The sequence below is a fragment of the Aricia agestis genome, chromosome 15 (genome assembly GCF_905147365.1).
Source record: "Aricia agestis chromosome 15, ilAriAges1.1, whole genome shotgun sequence".
Taxonomy (NCBI): Eukaryota; Metazoa; Arthropoda; class Insecta; order Lepidoptera; family Lycaenidae; genus Aricia; species Aricia agestis.
The window spans coordinates 11,554,418-11,560,552 of NC_056420.1; positions in this window are offsets into that span (position 1 = coordinate 11,554,418).

Consider the following 6,135-nt stretch of genomic DNA (forward strand, 5'->3'; position numbering starts at 1 on the left):
TTAAGATTAGCGATTTTAAATAAACCAAACATATTTTTGTATACATATTTAGACTATTATAGATGTCTATAGTACTATAAATTGCCGTTAAAAAGGATGTTTCCCTGTTTGTAGTTTTGACTCTTGAGGTAGTATTTTGATTAGAAATTTAAAATAAAATCACACTTATTTTTATACCAACCTTAAATATTATTTTCATTACAAAGCATACTTAACAGTGCACAGTGTACGGAGGAGACGAAAAATCGGAAATTTTCAATTTTCTTCAATTTTGAATAGGCATTAGTATAATGAATGCGAGAGTAGAACACCCGCGTGTCAATTCACAATCGTTTTGATGCTACGAGCTACCAAAAACTTTTACATAATAAATAAAATTTTGTATTCCACCTGAAAGCCTATTAAATAAGGTATATTTCAAGCCTTTTTCCTGATCCGCTGTGTCGATATTTTACCTACAATAAAATAATTTTCATTTTTAGGTTTTTATTTTTTTTGATCCAAAACCAAACAAAACGCGCAATCGAAAATATCGACAAATTAAAGGTATACAAGCATTCTATACACACAAAAAAATCACCCGTGAGATCTGTTATTCATTCTACTCTCGCATTCATTATACTAATGCCTATTCAAAATTGAAGAAAATAGAAAATTTCCGATTTTTCGTCTCCTCCGTACACTGCGCAGTGCAGTATATAATGTTTAAAATATAAACAGTTACATTTTTGTACCCTTGAAAAACTAAAGATAACTGTTAAAGCGATCGTATTACTAGTTGTAAGATTTTAGTTTAACCCACTTACTAGTAAAAATATTTACACAATAGGCAATATAATTAGTAAACCAATTTAAGCCTATACATATTGTGTAACATACACGTCTTGTCTGATACGTTGGAAAATAGCCTTGATAAACAAGAACAAAACATTGTATAGCACATCCATTGTATAACTATTTTTATTAGTAATTGTTTAGTTATGTAGTTTTTAAATTATTTACAAAAAACATGAAAACATCATCCATAAAGGAAATAGTTAGTGCCAAGTATTTGAAATTATGACAAAGTTAATGAAAAGAAAGGATTTAAAGTTATGAAATGAAGTAGGTATAGAAATAATATTTAACAAACTAATTGTTCTGATTGCTTAAAATGTTCAAGTTTTTTCTGTAGGTAATGCTAATTATATTATATTATATCCTCTAAGAAAAGAATAAGGCTACATTCGACCAAACACATTTGCTGATAAATATCCAAAAAGCTTCCCAAAAAATGTGTTCAGTGCTAGATTACAACAGGGTGTACAAAATCTTAATTCAGACAATAATTGTCATGAAGTTGATAAAATATGATTGATCATCAGAACATCTTTACAAACTTGTTATATTAATGAAACAAATGTTTCCAATGTTTACACATGTTATACAGGATTGTTTTTTCACCAGTACAATAAATCAACAAACGTGATAGTTGTCAAAAATAAAAAATACTAGCGATTTTTGTTACTACCCCCCTGGAACAAAAAAACAAAAATATCAAGCCCCGGACTTATCCGCTAAACTACTAAAAATGTGGACGCATTACGCATTAGAGGCCGGCCGATCGCTTACCTCACCCCGCCGCCCTCTACCTCATACCGCACCCGTTGTCGCCTTGTATTTAGTGCGCCCAAGCGGTATTAGATTATATTCATACGTGGGAGAGCCATGCTTCGGCACGAATGGGCCGGCTCGACCTGAGAAATACCACGTTCTCACAGAAAACCGGCGTGAAACAGCGCTTGCGCTGTGTTTCGCCGAGTGAGTGAGTATACCGGAGGCCCAATCCCCTACCCTATTCCCTTCCCTACCCTCCCCTATTCCCTTCCCTTCCATACCCTCCCTATTCCCTCTTAAAAGGCCGGCAACGCACTTGCAGCTCTTCTGATACTGCGAGTGTCCATGGGCGACGGAAGTTGCTTTCCATCAGGTGACCCGTTTGCTCGTTTGCCCCCTTATTACATTAAAAAAATAAATATTGAAATGATTTTTTTTGTGAAATATACTCTATTATCGATACCAATGACGAGGTAAAATTTATTGTACTGGTGAAAAACTAATCCTGTATTCTGTTTGCAGTAACACAACAGTGGACACTGTTGAGTTCTTCGTAATAAATATAAATATACACAGTAGAAACATTTTCAAGATCTGCTGTCTATGTGTCTCATTCGACTTTCCGAATGTTTCAGACAAAGATCTTGAATCTCTGTGTAAATAGTGGCAAGAGAGCATTATCCATTTGCAAGTTTTTAAATCTCAAACTATTGATAAAATCAGTATGTATATAATACGAGCCAAGGAACAAATGATAAATAAATAGAAATGACATATGAACTGAATTCACTATTCCTTGCCAGGAAATGATTAACATAATATTGTGTAAATTAGCCATGCCCCCCGCATGGCTTGTTCTATGGCTTATTAAAACATTTCTATTTTATTATTAGTTCTTTGGTTAATATAAGGACAAATAAATATCAAATTATTAAAATAAACTGTGATGAGTTGCAGCTTTCCACATAGATTAAATATAGATAAGTATTTTCCTACTAAAACCTCCTATCATATTGTTAAGGTTGACAAGAACTATTTTAAGATTTGTGTATTCTTGTTATTACTTGTTAAAGTTTTGTGAAAAACATATTGAAAGTTACATTAATAGAAAGTATTTTAAATACTCGACTTCTAGAATACTGTTACATAGGTGATAGGACAAGAGAATTCTCTCTACCTTATGTGACATTACCAACATATTTTATTGAGTGTGTAAACTTAGGATATCTATAATTACCTATAACCAACCTAAGAGAAGCTGGAATCTGTATAGATATTTTTTAACCTTGTAGCTACAATAATTGTTCCCGTCCTGTTTTTGTTTGCTAACAATTAAAGTTTTTGATCTTCTAGTCCTAATTAGTATAGTTAAGTTGTATTTTATTTAATTGTAAGTTTTTTTTGTATAAATTTTGTTAATTGTTTTTGTTGTACCTTATTTTTAACAGTTTTTTAACATAATAATAATGTGTTATAGGCTGGGTCTACAAGATTATAAAAAATATGTAAAATGGGAGAAAATTCATAGCACTAAAAATATGCCTTTGTACTGAAAATATAGTGTAAAATAGAACACAAAAATGTCAAGCTAATAAACTATATAATGAATGGCTTTGGTGTCCTCAATTCTCAACTCTAATAAAATATTATACAGGGTGCAATTTAACCTTCCTGCCAAATTTTAATATATTGAGCCTTGTTAAAAATAAAAATACACGTATTTTTTCTTTTAAAGTCACTCAGTACTAAAATGTTGAGAAATACCTTCGGCAAATTATCCTAAAAAACACTACAATTAATGGACACGATGCGTCGGCCGCGCGCGCGCCTCATCCCGCGTCACCCCCTTTCATTCCCCCGCGCCGCGAGTAACCGTTCTGCAATGTTTTAAATGGGGTAAAATATGTCATTGAAAAAAATAACACTCAATTTTTTTTTTGTTAAATGGACTCTCCTAATGATACCTAAGCCCTGGAAAAAATTTGGCAGGAAGGTTTAATTGCACCCTGTATTGCAGAAATCTATTTTCAGTGTTCTGGATTTTCTCTGGACTTTTAGATTTTGGAGCCAGCCAGCATGGTTGCAATATGAGTTTGTGTTTTCATGAGATAATTTAGAAATTAACAGAAGTTTCATTTCTATTATTATAACTCATAGAAAGTCTTGCAACCATAAATATTTTACACTCTTAATTTCTAGATTAGGATATATTGTTTTGTACTTACAAGAGAGATACAGTTTGAGTTCAAAATAAATATTAATAAAAGTACTCATTCAACGTAAATGTACACCTAAATACAAAAATTATTGATTGTGTTACAATAATCTTCAAGTTATGATTTTGACTGATATTCTCATAACATGCTCATAACTTGTAGGTTAGAGATGCATATCATGTTTTACTAGAAATAAAGTGGTTGTATTTTTCAAATAGCCTTTTTTAAAATTTATTCCCTACCTTAGTTTTGAGAAATTATAGTCAGGCATAAAAGTGAAGAAATTAAAAAGTGGCAACATCGTAGTGTCATCCCTTTTTTCTAAATCGATTTGAAAGGGATGACACTACGATGTTGCCACTTTTAAATTTCTTCACTTTTATGCTAGATTATAAGTCTTATTATCAGGTCTTATTAATTGGTCCAAAACTAAAATAATGACCAATAGCACGAAGCGTAGGGTCGAGGTAGACGAGCAAGAAATGCAATATGTCGACGAGTACATCTACTTGGGCCAGTTAGTTTCTTTTGAAAATAGACAAGGGAAGGAAGTCGATCGTCGAATCGAAAACGCCTGGAAGAGCTACTGGTCCATGAAGACGCTGATGAAGGGAAATTTACCAATCTCCCTAAAGCGCAGACTCGTCGACATGAGTATTCTGCCTGTCCTAACCTACGGTGCACAAACTTGGTCATGGACCGATTCACAAAAGTCCCAACTCGGGGTTTGCCAAAGAGCAATGGAGCGCAGTATGTTAGGAGTAAAACTTCTGGACAAAATAAGGAACACCACACTGCGCTCCAAAACAGGTATCAAGGATGTAGGTGTCAAGGCTGCCAAGCTGAAATGGGATTGGGCGGGTCACGTCGGCCGTATGCATTCCGACCGCTGGGCCTTGCCCAGCGGTCGGAATGCAACAGAGTGGGCACCTGAAGACGGACGCCGCCGCCGAGGCCGGCCTAGAAAAAGATGGCGTGATGAGCTGGAGGCATACCAGCCAGGCTGGCCAGCGGTGGCGCAGGAGAGAGACAGATGAAAGTCTTTGGGGGAGGCCTATGCCCAGCAGTGGGACAGTTTAAGCTTATAATAATAATATCAGGGCCGTCTCTAGCCCATGTGGCGCCCGTGTGCAAACATTACCCTAGTGCCCCCTAACAAGCGCGCGCGCGTTCATAATGAAATGGGTACAAAGTAAAAGTACAATTTGTCCGGCCGCTTAAGGGTGAGGACTCTAAGCGGTGGCTTCTTTCGTTCCACCAAACGAACTATTTTATTTTATTTTATTTTTATTTATTTTATTAGAAAGGAACAGTAAACAGCTACACTATGTACATATAACTATAGCATAAACAAAGTACAATAATAATAATAGTGTAGCCCACAGCACTGTCCACAGATTTCTTATATTATATTTTACTTAACAAAAGCTAGGATGGCTACTAATCATGCACCAGATATCGCTGACACTACATTAAAAAACTAGTTAAAATATAACAGTAACAATAAAGTAAGAGCCACTAAGAACTAAAAACTAAAAAGTAAACAGTAAAGAGAAATAAAAAATATATATATAAAAAAAATATAAAATATATATTGACTACATTTGAAGAATAACAACAGAAATGACTACTATAACTACTAACATTAACTACTACTAACATCTAAATTATGTTACACCTATAGTTAACACCTATGTTAACGTTTTACAACTTGTAAATCGCTTACATAAGTGTATGATATAAACACAATCTAAACTTAGATAGAGAACATGCAAAAATATCAATGTGCTCGAAATAAATGTTATATGTCTCAACCATACGTCTAATTGGTGAGCGTTCTCCGCTGTTAGTACGACAGGCACCCACAGCGAACAATTTGCCTGCGCGCACCTGTCTTCTATGGACAGTTCTGGGGACCGCGTAGCATATAACATTATTGAGGTCCAGACAGTCGTACTTATTATGTATAATGTTATACAAAATCATGCCTTCTAACTGCTTACGTCTATCACTGAGTGTCAGGAGTCCGTATTTACTGAGCAGTTGGGAGTAGGGTAGATATGACTTGTGACATCTGTAATGCATGGCCCGAAGGAACTTAAATTGGACATTCTCAATTACATCTATGTACTTATTATAATATGGATTCCAGATAGGCACTGCATACTCCAGCTGAGAACGTACCAGTGTCTTGTATAGGCATAAGTATGAGGAGGAATGTTTAAAGTCATTGGTAGCTCTCATTATAAATCCAAACATCTGATACGCCTTATTTACAATTTTATCAACATGGGTTTTGAGACAGAGTTTTGTATCAAGCAGA